Raw genomic sequence first — 18,289 nt, 5'->3', positions numbered from 1 at the left:
AACATCGAAAAGGTGCGCAAAACGTGGTTCCCGACACACTCTCACGAATGCACATGGACGAAATACTGACGAACGACAGAGCCATAGACGTGTGTCTCGAGTCACCGTGCTTCGAGTCGGAGGAGTATACGGAGTTAAAAAAGACGGTGACCGAGAACAAAGATAAGTTGCCAGACTTATGCATATCGGACGGTTACGTTTATAAACGGACGCAATTCGACAGGGGGGACGATCTTCTAGCGGACCAGACCTGGAAGCTCTGGGTTCTGTCGGAACTGCGACCGGGGCTGGTAGAGTCGTCTCATAGCTCACCGTCCGCTGGTGATGGTGGCATCCACAAGACACTGTCACGACTACGTCAGAAATATTACTGGCCAGGAATGGTCACCGACGTATGCGCCCATGTAAAAGACTGCGAAACCTGCAAAACTAACAAAACTCAAAACGTGTTTAAACAACCCATGATGGGAAAGCAAAAGCTCACAGAGCGACCGTTCCAACGTCTGTTCATTGATTTTATGGGTCCTTATCCGCGTACAAGTGAGGGTCATGTGCATGTCCTTGTATGTTTAGATCATTTCTCGAAGTTTGTGTTTTTAAAACCGATGAGAAGGGCCACTTCAGCTGAAGTCATAAGATATTTAGAGAAAGATGTTTTCCACGTATTCGGCGTGCCCGAATATGTCCATTCGGACAACGGAAAACAGTTTGTGTCTGAGATCTTCAACAACTTTTTAGAAAAATATGGTACCAAACATATAAAAACTGCATATTATTCGCCACAGGGTAACGCTGCGGAGAGGGTAAATAGATCTGTTCTGCAGATCATTAGATCCTTTATAAGGGATAACCAGAAAAACTGGGACAAATGCGTCAGCGATGCCGCATTTGCCCTCCGCAGCGTTGTACACTCAGCCATCAACATGTCTCCATATTATGCCACTTTCGGTATGCCTATGATACAGCATGCTGCATCATACGAGCTATACCGAAAGCTGGCGGCGGTAAAGGATGTTGATTGTGAGATAGAGGCAACAAGCGCTAGAATGCAAATGATTAGGAACAAGATTATGAAAGAGCTGAAGTTGGCCCATGATAGGAGTAAAAAGATATATGACACTAGAAGTAGAGATGTAAAGTTTCAAATTGGACAAGTGGTATACCGCCGAAACTTTAAGCAAAGTTCCCAGGTCGATAACTACAACGCCAAGCTAGCTCCGAAACAAGTAAAATGTATCGTACTTAATTTTATAGGTAATTCAATGTACGAGCTTGGCGATAGTAGTGGGAAAAAGATCGGCGTATACCATGCTAAAGACATGTTTGCAAAATAGTTTAATGTTTTTCGTAGTGCTAGTACTCTTGTTCTATGTTATTTATTTATTTATCGACGTATTGTATTTATTAATTTATTGACGTATGTGATTATATTATTAAATTATTTTTATTTATTTTTTTTGACCTTTTTATTTATTTGATTATTTTTGCATTTATTTTTTTTTTTTTTTATTTATTTATTTTACCTACTCGACTATTGGATCTGTGATATTTTATCCTATAAATTTTTTTAATTGTTCTGCTAACTGTGATATTTTCTGTTATTTTATTTTATTTTATTTTATTTTATTTTACTTTATATTTTTTTTATTTATTTTTTTGTATTTATTCTATCTGTGATATTTTATTTACTATTAGATATGTAGAGTAGTATCTGTGATATAGGTTTAAGTAGTAGCATTAGCCCAGTGATTTAGTTTGTAAGTAAACAGAACAAAAGTTTAAAGGCGGGAAGAGAAATAGGCCCGGCATTGAGTCGTGGGTCGAGGCCACACGTTGGACGCGGGAAATGATATTTAGCAGGCTGCGTTTGAATTCTTTACGCCCACGCTCCATAGTGCAGGCACCATCGGCAGTTGCGAGCCTGTAACGACAGCCTGTCTCCATACTGGCCTAACTGAGTGGCAGAGTGTCGCTTCCCAAGGCAGTAGGTTTTATGTACCGGAGCGACTTGGGATTTTACCCGACCAAGGACTGTCATTTCAGTGTGACCCCATTTAATTTGTTTCGTCCCTCCCACAAATTGTCATCCTCCCAGCAGCTCCTTGCAGCAGGACTGCTACATATTCTCTTACTCCGGGAAGGTATCGAACCCAATCCGGGTCTGTCTCCTGACCCCGGTCCTGAGAAATGGTTTTGCTGCATTTGCCAGAAAAGAATCTTTTTAGGACGGTCATACTCTGTTCAGTGTGTCTCGTGCAAGGGATGGTTGCATCGGACAGGTTGTTCTGGGCTTGATCCCAAAACCCGACGTCCACGTAACTTTTATAAATCTTTTGTGGCTCCTTGCTGCTCACGCCCAAGGGCGTCCCGTAGTCTACGCCTAAGCGTATCCCCACTACCTTCCAGCAGCTTCGCTGCTCAGCAAGCCACAACAAGTACCCGCTGCTGCTCGCGCCCCACGGCGCCAACAACTCAAACAGCTGATACTACTCATAACTACTACCTTCGTAGTAGAGCTGGTAGCAATGCTGAGCATTAGCCCCTGCCCCCGTCTTCTTCTCCCCCCCTCTTTTCTGGCAGCAATCGTGCAGATCAGGGAAACAGACTCTTAGTCCCTGCCTCCGTTTGCACCGTCTGCCAGCACAGAATATAAAGGTTTGCGACAAGCGCTCAATGCAGCTCCTGCCTTGGGTGGTGCCACTTTCCTAGATGTTCTGGCCTCCGCGACGGCAACCCCCCGACGGGTTTCATGGCGCCATGTTGCCAGGTCGCAAACCCAAATCATCCGGGTACCCCAATGCTTGCCCAAGGGCGCCCAGTCCCAAGGCCACAACAGCAATTGCGTCCTGGCCTTCCACAACCTAGGCGTAGTCACCCCCCACTTACCCCTAGAGTGGCGGCGTCACCCCTCATGCACTTCAGAATTCTGCAGTTCAACTGTAATGGACTAACTGGGAAGATTGCGGAGGTAGTCGATTTCATGAAGCGGCACAACATCCGCATTGCTGCGATTCAAGAGACTAAACTCACAGCAAGATATGCATTGCAGACCTGCTCTGTTTATAATGTCCACAGGAAAGACCGCGAGAGCGGAAATGGAGGCGGCCTCGCGTTTATTATACACCACTCTGTGCAATATCATGTATTTGATCCTGGCATCGACCGCAGTGACAATGTCTTAGAACGTCAAGGCCTATCTGTCCGGTCAGGCGATGCAAATCTAGAAATCATCAACATCTACATCCCTCCTGTCACCTGTTGCCCCAGTGGATACCGCCCTAATATCGAGGCCTTACTCACTAGCAACAATCGCATTATCTTAGGCGATTTCAATGCCCATCACGACCTATGGCATTCAAACTTGCGGGCGGACAGTAGGGGTGAGATGTTGGCGGATCAAATAGACGAAACGACGTTCTGCACAATAAACGGAGACGCCCCCACACGTATGGTAGGAAGCTGTCATAGCTCGCCAGATATCTCAATCGTGAGCGCAGAACTCGTAAACTGCGTCAACTGGCAGCCGATGGTAACATTGGCATCCGACCACCTGCCCATACTTATTTCGTTCGAGCGTACCGCCGACTTCATCGTCACCGAAAAACGCACTTTCATAAACTTCAAAAAAGGAAAGTGGGAAGAATATAAATCTGCAACAGACAGCAGCTTTGCTGCCCTCCCTATCCCGACTGATGCCCGCCAAGGGGAGCGTGCCTTCCGTAAGGTCATTGAATCCGCCTCGGCACATTTCATTCCCGCCGGGAGAATTCCCGAAATCCGGCCCCACTTCCCGGGGCTTGATCCAGGCGACCCCCAAATAAGGGATATAAACTAACGCATCAGATTGCTTGTGGACGAACACAAGCGGGCGAAATGGGAAGAGCACCTAAGAGGTTGTAACCTCTCTACCGGTGTAGGTAAACTTTGGTCCACCGTAAAGTCCCTATCGAATCCGACTAAGCACAAAGACAAAGTTTCCATCGCCTTTGGCGATAAGGTGCTGTCGGATGCGAAAAAATGCGCGAGCGCTTTCTGCCGACAATATATAATGCATCCTACGGTCGACAAAGATAGACGGAGAGCCAATAGACACGCACATAAACACAAACTCAGCGCGTTACCAATTACCATCACCGCTAGAGAGGTTGAGGACGCCATTGGTCGCGCTAAACCATCCAAAGCAGTGGGCCCAGACGGCATAGCCATGCCGATGCTTAAAAACCTAGGGAAAGAGGGTTTCAAATATTTAGCGCATGTCTTCAACCTGTCTCTTTCCACCTTTGTCATACCCGAGAAATGGAAAATGGCCAAGGTGGTCCCGCTACTAAAGCCTGGGAAACCAGCTAACGTAGGTGAGTCATATCGTCCGATATCTCTCCTATCGCCAGTGGCAAAGACGCTTGAAGCCATTTTGCTTCCTTATTTCCAAGCACATTTGCAGCTAGCCCCTCATCAGCATGGCTTCAGAAAACTCCATAGCACTACCTCCGCGCTAAATGTCATTAGCATCCAGATAAATTGCGGTTTGAATCAATATCCCCACCATAGAACAGTACTCGTAGCGTTAGACCTATCAAAAGCTTTTGATACGGTCAACCATGGCTCGTTACTGCAAGACCTGGAAGGGTCCACCCTTCCCCCATATCTTAAAAGGTGGACCGCAAATTATCTGGGTGGTCGGCAGGCATCGGGGCAATTCAGAAACGAAACATCAAAACAAAGGAGAATTAAACAAGGGGTGCCACAGGGTGATGTCCTATCCCCGCTTTTGTTTAATTTCTACATATCTAAGCTACCTTCACCACCGGAAGGAGTCACAATCGTTTCCTACGCCGATGACTGCACAATAATGGTCACAGGCATAGGCCCAAAGATCGATGAGCTATGCAATAAAATAAGCGGCTATCTCCCTGATCTCTCCAGTTTTTTCGCCTCGCGAAACCTGGCATTGTCACCGACTAAATCTTCCGCGACCTTATTTACAACATGGACGCCCCAAATGTCGACCATATTGAACATCCACGTCGATGGCACTACGCTACCGACTGTCCTACACCCCAAAATCTTGGGTGTGACGTTTGATCAGGATCTACATTTTGGTGCGCACGCAACCGCAATTGTTCCAAGAATTCAGAGCCGTAATAAAATCCTCAAATCCCTTGCTGGCAGTACCTGGGGAAAAGATAAAGAAACGCTCTTGACCACATACAAAGCAATTAGCCAGCCGATTACGTGCTACGCGTCACCCATATGGTCGCCAAGCCTAAAAACCACCCACTGGAAGAAACTACAGGCCTGCCAAAATACTGCTCTCAGAATCGCCACGGGCTGTCTTCTTATGTCCCCAGAACACCATCTGCATAATGAGGCGAGAATACTCCCCATCAGGGAGAGAAATGAGATGCTGACCAAACAGTTTCTGTTGAATACCCAGAAACCTGGGCATCCCAACAGACATCTGATTGACGAACCAGCACCGCCTAGGGGCCTAAGGAGTCATCTCCGTAAGCATTTTGAGGAAATACGGCACCTGAGAACCCAGCCGTATGAAGCGGGAAAACACAAGCAGGTCCTTGGTGAACTCCATAGACAGGCGTCGGACCTTTATGTCGGGAATTGCCCGGTGAATCCAGTACTTGAAGAAAAATATCCAGTACTCGCAGAAGAGGAACGCATACTCCCCAGGGAAACGCGTGTCACTCTTGCTCAACTTCGTTCTGGATACTGTAACAGGTTAAACTCTTACCTATCCAGAATCAACCCCGACATACAAAATGTATGCCCTGCTTGCAATGTGTCCCCACATGGCACCAACCATCTCTTTAATTGTAATGTGGAACCAACGCCTCTAACACCCCTTTCCTTATGGTCCACCCCTGTTGAAACGGCAAGTTTCCTTGGACTCCCGTTAGAGGATATTGATGACAATTTGTGATCGGTCGCGGCTATTAGGTGGGGCGAGCATTGCTACAACAACAACAACAGTGGCAGAGTGTATATGCGTCTATGTGTCTATGTGTTTTGTGTCCAGGTCCGTGCCTTAGCCGCAATGTTGCCATCAACATAACATTAACATAATAACATTAACATTGACATCATTGTACCGATAATGAACACAATGTTGCAGCGGAAGTAAGATGTTGCGCTTGGCATCATGCTGGGATAATAAATAAAATGTCACCATGCTGCTAATAACTTAGCAGCATCGATGAATGCCATACACCTATGTGTTTGTTTTGTTCTGTGTTATGTACGTGGAGGTGTATTTGTGCAAGGCTATGAGCGTGTGAATGCATCAGTGTGAGCGGTCAAGGCACGAACCAATTGTACCTGTGTAGGTGTTCGTTGTGTGGAGCGGTAAGCGTATGAATGTATGAGTGCATGATTGTATAGATGGAAAATACGGGAAAGCCGAAAAGAAAGGTTGACATGTAATGGTAAAAATTTTCAGTTTCTGGGTAACGTTCCTTACCACGGCGGTAGTTATAAAAGGGCACAACGTTAGGCAACGGCCCAAAGTATTATTTTATCGGTGCCAGTGAGCGTAAAGGAAAGTGGTTAACACAAAGAAAAAAAAAATTTTTTAAATCTTTAAATAATCCAAGTTTTTAGTGCGCGCCTCAAAACGAAGTACTAGCCGGTTTGCTAAATTTTGTAACCAAGTAGCTTCTTTTTAATTGTGTAGTGCGCGGCGAAAAGTGTCTCGGACCGCTAGAACCAGGCAAATCTGGTTTGCCAGCTAGCTCCCGATCCTGACCGTTGCAGCAAAAATAAATTAGACCACAAAGGCTATCGCCACTGCTAAAACCAGGTAAGTCTGATGGATTTAATTGCCCTTGGATTTCTTTTTTGTTTTCCTCCAACTTGGCATGCCCACTGGGAAGCTGGCTGCTATATAGCCAATTTTCCAAGCAAGCCAAGAGCAAACTTGCATGCATGTATACACGCCCACATACAGACATATGTGTGTCAGTGTGTATATTAATAATGCAGACAAAGATATAGATTCAACATCACCAGTTTTGCACACTAGGAAGTCTTGAAGAGTGACGTTTTTTGTATATTACTAGGGCACTTTTGGAAAGCACCGCTGGGCACGTCAATTTTAACTACACACCGCTCGGCAACAACAACAACCACGCACTACACTATGTTTTAATTGGTAGCGCACTCCACAACATAAACCACTACAGCACTTTTTTTATTGGCAATATACGGCCGCAACAACCACAACAGAATTTTGCTTTGTATTGGCGGCATAACGCTCAACAACGCAACACGCATTTCTTTTCAACGGCACACCATTTGCTTCCACCAGCAACGAATCGTTATTCGCTTATTTGGTCATCAGCGGCGCAACGCCAACAACAACTGCGTCACCTCTTCCACTGGCAATAACAACTTCCACCTGCGGCCACACGTTTTGGTATCGGCAATATATTGTCACCACAACAACAACACTACCCTTTTGGCCTCTCAGTCGACGGCAAAACACCCAACAACAACACCTTCGATACACCATTTTGACAACATTTTTTTGTTGGTCGGGCTACACCAGCAACAACCACAGCCATTGCCTATTTTTTATTGGCGATACACCGCCCAACAACAAGTACCACAAACACCCACAAACACTACATTGTATTTAATTTGTTGCATGCGCACACCTCAACAACAACCACAAGAAATTGGCAACTGTGAGTATCGCAATTTTCACCGGCGGCACTGGGCCGCAACAACAACAGCCACTACACCACACACAACAAAAAAAAAAAAAAAACACAACAACAAACACCGGCGGAGGGATGAGCTTTGCAGACAACACATCTAGCTGTATTTTGAAATTCGTATATTTTGGATATATTATTAAGTTTATTTAAATCTTGGTATAAGGGTCATAATTTTTACAGGGAACGGGCAAAAGGGGCATCATATCTCCGGGGTCAAGCATTTCCTTTTCGCGCATATAACGTCTGAGTGTTACTTTAACTCCATATTTCAGGAGTTAATGGTGGCACTTTTGCCTCCATAATTTTTTTTCGTTTCGTCTCGTCATTTCTTTAATTTTTCCACTTCAGTTTGACATTTAAATTTTTCGTGTATTTTCATGTCTCCGTCTTCTATCATATACACAATTTTCTTTTACACATGGTTTTTGCTACCTCTGGTAGCACCAAATTGGAACTTTAAAATTCTTGCCATTTTATATATATTTTTTTTTAGATATTTTTGTTTTACACTTACTCTTTAGGGTTATTGGCAATATCATTCCCAATATAACTTCTTTTAGACTCAGAAACCCGAGATTAGTAATTTTAGCGTGCCTTCCGCACCAAAGGCATTTTTTTTGGGTAGAAGACACATTTTTTTTTTTATCTCGCACTTGATGTTCACGCTGGTAGATTTGATACTACTAAAGCACTCATTACTAAAAGATTGCTAGCGAGTGATCTTGGCTGAGTGAGTACGGGTGGCCAACGTGGGCGTGGCCTGTAGAATTGTATGCATGATAGGAGTATCTCTTTTCAGCGTTTTCAGCAAAGCTACTCAACTGCAGCGGCGCCGTTGGATAAGGAGAGTAACTTGGTGAGTGTTTTGAGTGAAATATAAAAATTTACCAATGTACATGTGTTAGTACAGATTCCTGCTCTTGCAAAAATAGAACAGGAATTAGCAAAGCAGAAAAATAAAAAACAGATTGCAACGAACATATGTGCATGCATGAAAAAGGTCACGAACGTACATTTGCACTTACATACATACCATTTGTTTTCATATACACATAAATTCTTTTCCTTGTTGACCTACTTTTGCTGTGTACATAATTGATCTTATGTTTATTTGAGCGGTTGCGGTAGGCCAGGGACTAGGGTATTTGAATTTTTTTTGTTCGCCCTCTTATTTTATTTTATTTGGATTTGTATCTTTAGAATTTACGATTAGCTCCTATTAATAATATCGCATTAGGGTGGCCCTAAAAGTTTAAATTTTTTATTTTAGGCCAGAAACTTTGTCTATTAGTCGTAGGTATTTTAATTCTTGAATTGAATTTGAAATGTATCTAGTTCCTCTTGCACTCTCATGAATTTTTAATATTCATTAGTAATAAAAATTAGCATTAAGTTTGAACAATTTTTTTATTGTTACTTCTAGTAAATTGTTGGAAATCCTTGTCAAAGGATTGTATAATAAACTCGGAGTTTAAGAGTTTTTTTTTGAATTACTGAACCATTAGCAGGGTGTTAGTTGGTAATTTGAAAGCCTAAACTCTGTAAAGAAATTATAAGAATTATGTTTGGATGAAAAATTTTAGATTCTTTCATAATGCAGGGCTAAAGTTTTAAGTCGGTGTTGGTGCTGCGCTTGTGCGCGGAAAGGTTAGGTGAAGGTGAGTGTTTAGGGAAAATGACTGAGTGACAGGGGACAGACCAGTGTCAGGTTTGGGGGCACTGTAAGGTAAACAGGAGTCAGCACAGTGCCCACGGTGCAGTGCAAGTTGCACTGCAGAGGGAGGGTAGACTCCACCTGACAGGACAGGCCTCCATCTTTTTCCCCTCTTAACTCTGCCCCTCACGTTTATTTCTATCTTTTTCAGCTTTTCTCTCCTTTCTATACACATGCAGGTATGAACCCTCTTTTTGGTTCATGTGGCTGCGGGTGAGGTCGGTGGTGCAATACCCCGCCCAAGACGACGAGCTAGCCTGGACCCGCAAGCATACCTGCTTGCTGCCGCTCCTCACCACCCAAACAGTCAGCCACGTAACAAAATTCAAAAAGTTAATCCTAAAGTTTCGAGAAAGAAAATTCAGTTTCATTTGAACCGGCTAACGTTGCATAGCATTTTGCCAAAGTAATGACGTCACAGTTATCAAAACCAGAATTTTAGCTACGCGAAAATTAAAACAACTCCAACTAAATTACCGCTCCAGCATATTCGACGCTGAAAGGCCTTTCATCGGGAGATATCATGGACAACCATATCTACATACACACGATCATATGCATGTAAGTAAATTTTACCTTTTTTGCCTATTTTCTTTGATTGATTTTTGTTGCGGATTGACATAGTTATGTACATAGATCTTTAGTAAATGGTATACCTAAAATGTTGAAGGTATAAGCATATACATTTGCACGTACGTATGTAAGTCAGTACAACGTATTCTGATACCTAGCTACATAATTCTGTCAACCTAATAACGCTCACACGGGTTACCTTGAGGTTACATTGAGTGTTTTGTTAAGTCTAAAGCCACAAGGGTAATCAGCCCAGTTTCTTTGATTAAAGCTACGAGATCGATCCCTACCACAACAGTCGTTAGCTTCCGTTTCTGATTTCCGAGTAAAAGGGGGTTCAAATAAGTTTTAACTTCAACTAAAATCTTGTTAATAAGTGTTAAAAATGTTAACAAATAAAACTAATTAATATAGGTCTTAAATTTGGTTAGCATACTACACAACCCCAAAAATGATACCTTTCATGTAAATAATATTGTTAATCTATATCTAAGCCAAGTTTTACTCTTTACAAGCAAGATTAATTAACATGAGGATTTATCCAAATCTAATGAAAATTTAACGATATGTTTAGCATAGCTTATCAGCCTAGTTTAAGATTTTTCCTTTAATGAATAAAATTATAAAGTCAGTTTATAACGTACTTATAATGTGTTAAGTTTTTGGAGTTTTCCTGAAGGCATATGGTGATATAAAGAGGTAAGGAAGTTCATTTTAGAGGGGATCTTCACCATCAAGTTGTATCGAGGATCATGGTTGGGAAAGGGTTAAGAAGGCGATTGTCGAACATCATCTTGGACATCGCATACCAATCCGCACGATTAACGTTCAATGGGTTCGTTTTTTTGTTTTCGATTATCTCATGCGGCCCTACTTCTTTGCGGTTTAAATCATTTAGTTCTGTTAGGAATCCTAATAAATTTAAAGTTTATGTGAACGCAGTAGAGGCAAGGCAAAACCCACCCCACGCCGCAAGAGCTAAGGCAACAGAGGATTCCGCCCGCCGCAACCCTTCTACGGCCATTAGGTAACTATCGGTTCCTACTCTCACCACCCAGGAACCACTGGGTGACCACCTACCATTGTAAGCGGTCATACCCAGCCACCTAATAATCACCACCGTCAATGATACCTCACGGTAAGTTGACGGCTACTCAATGCATATGTTATTTGGACAGAAGTAAACCCATCTTGGAGCTCGAAGAAGCTTTATAAACGCAGACTTTTTCTAGAAGAGATTGCAAAGCAAATGATCGAATCACATATCACCCGTAGAGAGAGAATGCCACATGGAATTTCCGCGAAGAATATTATCAAAAATATGCAAGAAAATTATAAATCCACGGAAGGAGCCTTACCTTCGCGTGTTGCTCCCACGCATGTATCTGCTAAAAAAAACGTCAACGTTGTTTCTTCTGCCATCACACAAAAAATTCAAATAAATATTCAACGGTATGCACCACGTGCCAAAAATTTGTTTGCAAGGAACATAGCAGTTTAGTGTGCAAAAACTGCCGCTAACCCATCTATGTATACATTTATTTATCTTTTATTTATTTATTTACAATGTTTTCTTTAAGAAATAATAAATGCATTCCCATGAAACTGTATGAAGATTTACTAAAACAAGTAAGGAAGGCTAAGTTCGGGTGTAACCGAAGATTACATACTCAGTTGAGAGCTATGGAGACAAAATAAGGGAAAATCACCATATAGGAAAATGAACCTCGGGTAACCCTGGAATGTGTTTGTATGACATGCGTATCAAATGGTAGGTATTAAAGAGTATTTTAAGAGGGAGTGGGCCATAGTTCTATAGGTGGACACCTTTTCGAGATATCGCCATAAAGGTGGACCAGGGCTGACTCTAGAATTTGTTTGTACGATATGGGTATCAAATGAAAGGTGGTAATAAGTATTTTAAAACGGAGTGTGGCTTAGCTCTATAGGTGGACGCCTTTTCGAGATATCGCCATAAAGGTGGACCAGGGGTGACTCTGGAATTTATTTGTACGATATGGGTATCAAATGAAAGGTGTTAATGAGTATTTTAAAAGGAAGTGGGCCTTAGTTCTATAGGTGGACGCCTTTTCGGGATATCGTTATAAAGGTGGACCAGGGGTGACTTTAGAATTTGTTTGTACGATATGGGTATCAAATGAAAGGTGTTAATGAGTATTTTAAAAGGGAGTGGGCCTTAGTTCTATATGTGGACGCCTTTTCTGGATATCGTTATAAAGGTGGACCAGGGGTGACTCTAGAATTAGTTTGTACGATATGGGTACCAAATAAATGGTGTTAGTGAGTATTTTAAACGGGAGTGGGCCTTAGTTCTATGGGTGGACGCCTTTTCGAGATATTGCCATAAAGGTGGACCAGAGGTGACTCTAGAATTAATTTGTACGATATGGGTATCAAATGAAAGGTGTTAATAAGTATTTTAAAAGTGGGTGGGCCTTAGTTCTATGGGTGGACGCCTTTTCGAGATATAGCCATAAAGGTGGACCAGGGATGACTCTAGAATGCTTTTGTACAATATGGGTATCAAACGAAAGGTGTTAATGAGTATTTTAAAAGGGAGTGGGCCTTAGTTCTATAGGTGGACGCCTTTTCGAGATATCGCCATAAAGGTGGACCAGGGGTGACTTTAGAATTTTTTTACGATATGGGTATCAAATGAAAGGTGTTAACGAGTATTTTAAAAGGGAGTGGGCCTTAATTCTGTAGGTGGACGCCTTTTCGGGATATCGTTATAAAGACGCCTTTTCGAGATATTGCCATAAAGGTGGACCAGAGGTGACTCTAGAATTAATTTGTACGATATGGGTATCAAATGAAAGGTGTTAATAAGTATTTTAAAAGTGGGTGGGCCTTAGTTCTATGGGTGGACGCCTTTTCGAGATATAGCCATAAAGGTGGACCAGGGATGACTCTAGAATGCTTTTGTACAATATGGGTATCAAACGAAAGGTGTTAATGAGTATTTTAAAAGGGAGTGGGCCTTAGTTCTATAGGTGGACGCCTTTTCGAAATATCGCCATAAACGTGGACCAGGGGTGACTCTAGAATTAATTTGTACGATATGGGTATCAAATGAAAGGTGTTAATGAGTATTTTAAAAGTGAGTGGACCTTAGTTCTATGGGTGGATGCCTTTTCGAGATATCGCCATAAAGGTGGACCAGGGATGACTCTAGAATTTGTTTGTACAATATGGGTATCAAATGAAAGGTGTTAATGAGTATTTTAAAAGGGAGTGGGCCTTAGTTCTATAGGTGGACGCCTTTTCGAGATATCGCCATAAAGGTGGACCAGGGGTGACTTTAGAATTTTTTTACGATGTGGGTATCAAATGAAAGGTGTTAACGAGTATTTTAAAAGGGAGTGGGCCTTAATTCTATAGGTGGACGCCTTTTCGGGATATCGTTATAAAGGTGGACCAGGGTTGACTCTAGAATGCGTTTGTACATTATGGGTATCAAACGAAAGGTGATAATAAGTATTTTAAAAGGGAGTGGGCCTTAGTTCTATAGTTGGACGCCTTTTCGATATATTGCCATAAAGGCGGACCAGGGGTGACTCTATAATGTGTTTGTACAATATGGGTGTCAAATTAAAGGTATTAATAAGAATTTTAAAAGGGAGTGGTGGTAGTTGTATATGTGAAGGCGTTTTCAAGATATCGAACACAATGTGGAACAGGGTGACCCAGAACATCATCTGTCGGGTACCGCTAATTTATTTATATATGTAATACCACGAACAGTATTCCTACCATGATTCCAAGGGCTTTTGATTTCGCCCTGCAGAACTTTTTCATTTTCTTTTACTTAATATGGTAGGTGTCACACCTATTTTACAAAGTTTTTTTCTAAAGGTTAATTTAGCGTCAATAAACCAATCCAATTACCGTGTTTCAACCCTTTTTTCTTATTTGGTATAGAATTATGGCACTTTTTCATTTTTCGTAATTTTCGATATCGAAAAAGTGGGCGTGGTCATAGTCAGATTTCGGCCATTTTTTATACCAATAGAAAGTGAGTTCGGATAAGTACGTGAACTGAGTTTAGTAAAGATATATCGATTTTTGCTCAAGTTATCGTGTTAATGGCCGAGCGGAAGTACAGACGGTCGACTGTGTATAAAAACTGGGGGTGGCTTCAACCGATTTCGCAAAAAACAGTTATCGTCCTAGAATCTAAGCCGCTACCAAATTTCACAAGGCTTGGTAAATTTTTGTTCCACTTATGGCATTAAATGTATCCTAGACAAATCAAATGAAAAAGGGCGGAGCCACGCCCATTTTGAAATTTTGTTTTATTTTTGTATTTTGTTGCACCATATCATTACTGGAGTTGAATGTTGACATAATTTACTTATATACTGTAAAGATATTAAATTTTTTGTAAAAATTTCATTTAAAAAAAAAAAAATTTTTTTAAAAGTGAGCGTGGTCGTTCTCCGATTTTGCTAATTTTTATTAAGCATACATATAGTAATAGGAGTAACGTTCCTGCCAAATTTCATCATGATATCTTCAACGACTGCCAAATTACAGCTTGCAAAACTTCTAAATTACCTTCTTTTAAAAGTGGGCGGTGCCACGCCCATTGTCCAAAATTTTACTTATTTTCTATTCTGCGTCATAAGTTCAACGCACCTACTAAGTTTCATCGCTTTATCCCTCTTTGGTAATGAATTATCTCAATTTTTCGATTTTTCGAAATTTTCGATATCGAAAAAGTGGGCGTGGTTATAGTCCGATATCGTTCATTTTAAATAGCGATCTGAGATGAGCGCCCAGGAATCTACATACAAAATTTCGTCAAGATATCTCAAAATTTACTCAAGTTATCGTGTTAACGGACAGACGGACGGGCGGACGGACGGACATGGCTTAATCAAATTTTTTTTCGATACTGATGATTTTGATATATGGAAGTCTATATCTATCTCGATTCCTTTATACCTGTACAACCAACCGTTATCCAATCAAAGTTAATATACTCTGTGAGCTCTGCTCAACTGAGTATAAAAATTGTAGTAGCGGTGAACTTTCATGAGTGGGTCAAATTGACCCAAAACATCAAACGTGTAATTTTTTCCTAACATAGCAGAAGGGTTAATAGAAGATGGAGACGTAGCGTTATACAACGACTTTGGTGACCTTTTCGATGTTACAAATTTAACTTATTCTTCCGAAATATTACTTCTAGATGAGGAGGATTACAACAAAAATTTAGGTTATGATAATGTTAGGGAAATTGACATACGTGACGAGTTTCATATCAATATGGACCCAGAAATAGAGCTAATACAGACATTGTTAGGGCAATTAAAAAAACGGAGAGAGGTTTAAAAAGAGGAATTAATGAATTAGGGACTTTATGGAAGTGGATAGCCGGTACCCCGGATCACGACGATTTAGTTTTGCTAAATAATAAATTAAACGAGTTAATTTTAAATAACAACAAACAATTTATGACAAATTCAGAAGTATTTAGAGTTATTTCTCAATTATCAGAGACAATAAAAAACGCAAATAAAAATGATCATGCTACACAACTAAGGAAACGTAGGAATAAACTTTTACTAAATGAATTACAGAATATTATTCATACAATCACTTTAGGAAAATTAGGAATTTTGAATCCAGCAATTTTACATTTAGATGAAATTAGAGACATTATTGCAAACGAATTGCAAACGAGTGTGACAGATTTAATAGATATTTCTAATTTTAAAATATTACAGAATAAAGACTTAATAGTTATTTATATTAGGTATCCAAAAATTTTTTAGATAGTAAATTTTACGAAGTAAGAGCAATAGCTAAGCAAGATGGTAAGTTATTTATCGAAAAAGAGATTGCAAAATGTGAGAATCAATATGTTAATGTTAAAAATTGTAAGAAAAGAATAGTGAATGTATTTTGTGAAATAAAATCTTCAAATTCTTGTTTTGTCGATATTTTGTTAGGAAAAACGACTAGATGTATAAAAATTAAAGAAAGGAATAAAGAAATTGATGTAATAAAAGATGGTGTTATTTTAGTTTCAGGAAATCATACTGTTGACAATCATAATGTAAATGGAGTTTATCTCGTAACTTTTAAAAATTAGTCAAAGATTAACAACGTAACTTATTAGAACACATATGCAAAAATATGGAAATATGTAAAAAATAATAAATTCAGTAGCTTTGAAATTGTTAAATATATAGAATATGAAGACTTAAATTTAAAATTTGAAAATATAAACTTTATTGATGTCAAAAAAGGTGAAATAAAATCAAAACCCATATTTTAGATAGGTTTAATAATAGTAACGGTTATATATATGATAATAGTATTAGTCAAAGCTTCTAATCAATACAAAATATTTAAGCAAAGAAAACAAACTGAAATTAATGAAAAGATATTTAAAAATTTAAGTTCTCAAATTGAAATATTAACTCATTCGCTGAATGAAACAGGGACGTTTCATCTGAAGAAAGGGGGGAGTTAAGGAACATGACTCCACTCAAATCAGGTGGCAAATATAAACAAAATTCTTTAAACGTTGCTATTTGATTTATTTACGAAATCCGTTGTAACATTCCATTCCCACATACTGACATTGCGTTAGCCAGCTGATGCAATGCCAGGAGTAAAATTAATAAGGTATCGTATTAAGATAAACATCCTATTCAATATGCCTATTGTAAACTATTTGTACGTTATAAATAAGAGTAAAATGTAAAGCTAAGTCAGTTTTTGAGCGGCATTGAAATAAAGTGCAAGAGTTTTTTAAAAACTCAATTTACCCAACATAAACTTTAATTTACATACATTTTTCAATTCACATTGTTAGTTTTATTTCATATAACATAAGATTTACTGGAGCACTTTACATAAATTAAATGTTAGATTTCATTTGCTTACATTAACTTTTTCTAAATATGTACATCTTAATAGCTTGAATCAGCCAAGGAAAACCTTCCGTGCGTTTTGGTCTGCGAATATGGATCCTGGTACTTCCACGAAAAACTAGATTTAATCGCAATGTCATTTACGGCTTCGAAACGTCTTGTCATGTTACCAATCAAGCAGTCCAAAAGATCGTAAAAAACTTGCTGTTTGAATTAAATTTCGGAATCACAATCAGGCATATTGCTACAAAAGGCTAGGTACATTCGCAAACATCAGAGTGCCGATATATTGCTGTTTAAACGTTTTTGTTTTTGTATTCAATAATGGAATGTACCTAAATTTTAATTTTTTCTTGTCACACTTATGCTGCTACAATCACAAAAATTTTATAGGCTGTCTTGTTTTGACTTCGAATTCAAAACACATTGCGAGCATTTTCTATTAGCAATATTGGAGTATTACATATATGCACTCAGGTGATTCACCAGATAATTCATCGAACTGGCGCTTTCTTATCTTCCTTTTCTGCGAAGGTATTCACAACTCCTATACTCCCTGCCAGAACGGTTCTGGCAGAACCTTACATTCTTGAATTATGATCGACCATTGATCCCTGAACTTCTTCAACTCATCAATTAGGCTACGTATATTTTCTGTTTCCACCAGGCATGCTTAACCAACGAACCGATATCATTTCGTTACGATAATCAACGTTAATAAACGAAACAAAGTAATTTCGTTTCGTTTATTAACGTTAAGAACGTCAAATTAACGTTAATGTGAAGTTCTTAACGTTAATAAATGAAACGATATGATTTTGTTTCGTTTATTAACGTTAATTATCGTAACGAAATGATATCGGTTCGTTGGTTAAGCATGCCTGGTTTCCACGTCCAGTTTGGTATTTCTAGCTTGCAGTACCAGATTTCGATGGTTGATTACCGTCAACACTTTGAGCCAAATGGAGACTAAGAGGATACACTCAAATTTCCCCATATATGCTTCAATACCTTTCAAATCCGTTACTGTTTCTGAACTCAGTTTCAAAAGCTTGATTTCATAAATAGCTTTCAATATCTGGGGAATGTGAGTTACAAGAGGTTTCACACTATCTGCACGAGCAGACCATCGGGTTTGTGACATGCTGTGCAACGAGCAATTAGTTTTTTCTTTGAGAACACTACGGACTCAATCAGTCTATGTGAGGTCCTCATGGACCGCCCAGTTCAACCTTCCTATATCTCAGGGCTTGCGCTAAAGATATTATACAATATCTACATAATACCGAAAAATGTGATGACTTCCGCACAACATTCAGCAGCATGCACTCCACATAAATTTAAGCTATGACAAGAACAAGGTG

General features: G+C 40.0%; 1 protein-coding gene across 10 annotated transcripts in view; it reads left to right on the top strand.

The window, feature by feature from the left end:
• The window catches only part of CaMKII (Calcium/calmodulin-dependent protein kinase II), a 3,892,153-nt gene that overhangs the window by 948,996 nt on the left and 2,924,868 nt on the right, over positions 1-18,289 (top strand). The window lies entirely within an intron of this gene.

Source organism: Eurosta solidaginis, chromosome X, assembly GCF_040869045.1.
Source record: "Eurosta solidaginis isolate ZX-2024a chromosome X, ASM4086904v1, whole genome shotgun sequence".
Classification (NCBI taxonomy): Eukaryota; Metazoa; Arthropoda; class Insecta; order Diptera; family Tephritidae; genus Eurosta; species Eurosta solidaginis.
This window is presented reverse-complemented; position numbering and strand designations above follow the sequence as displayed.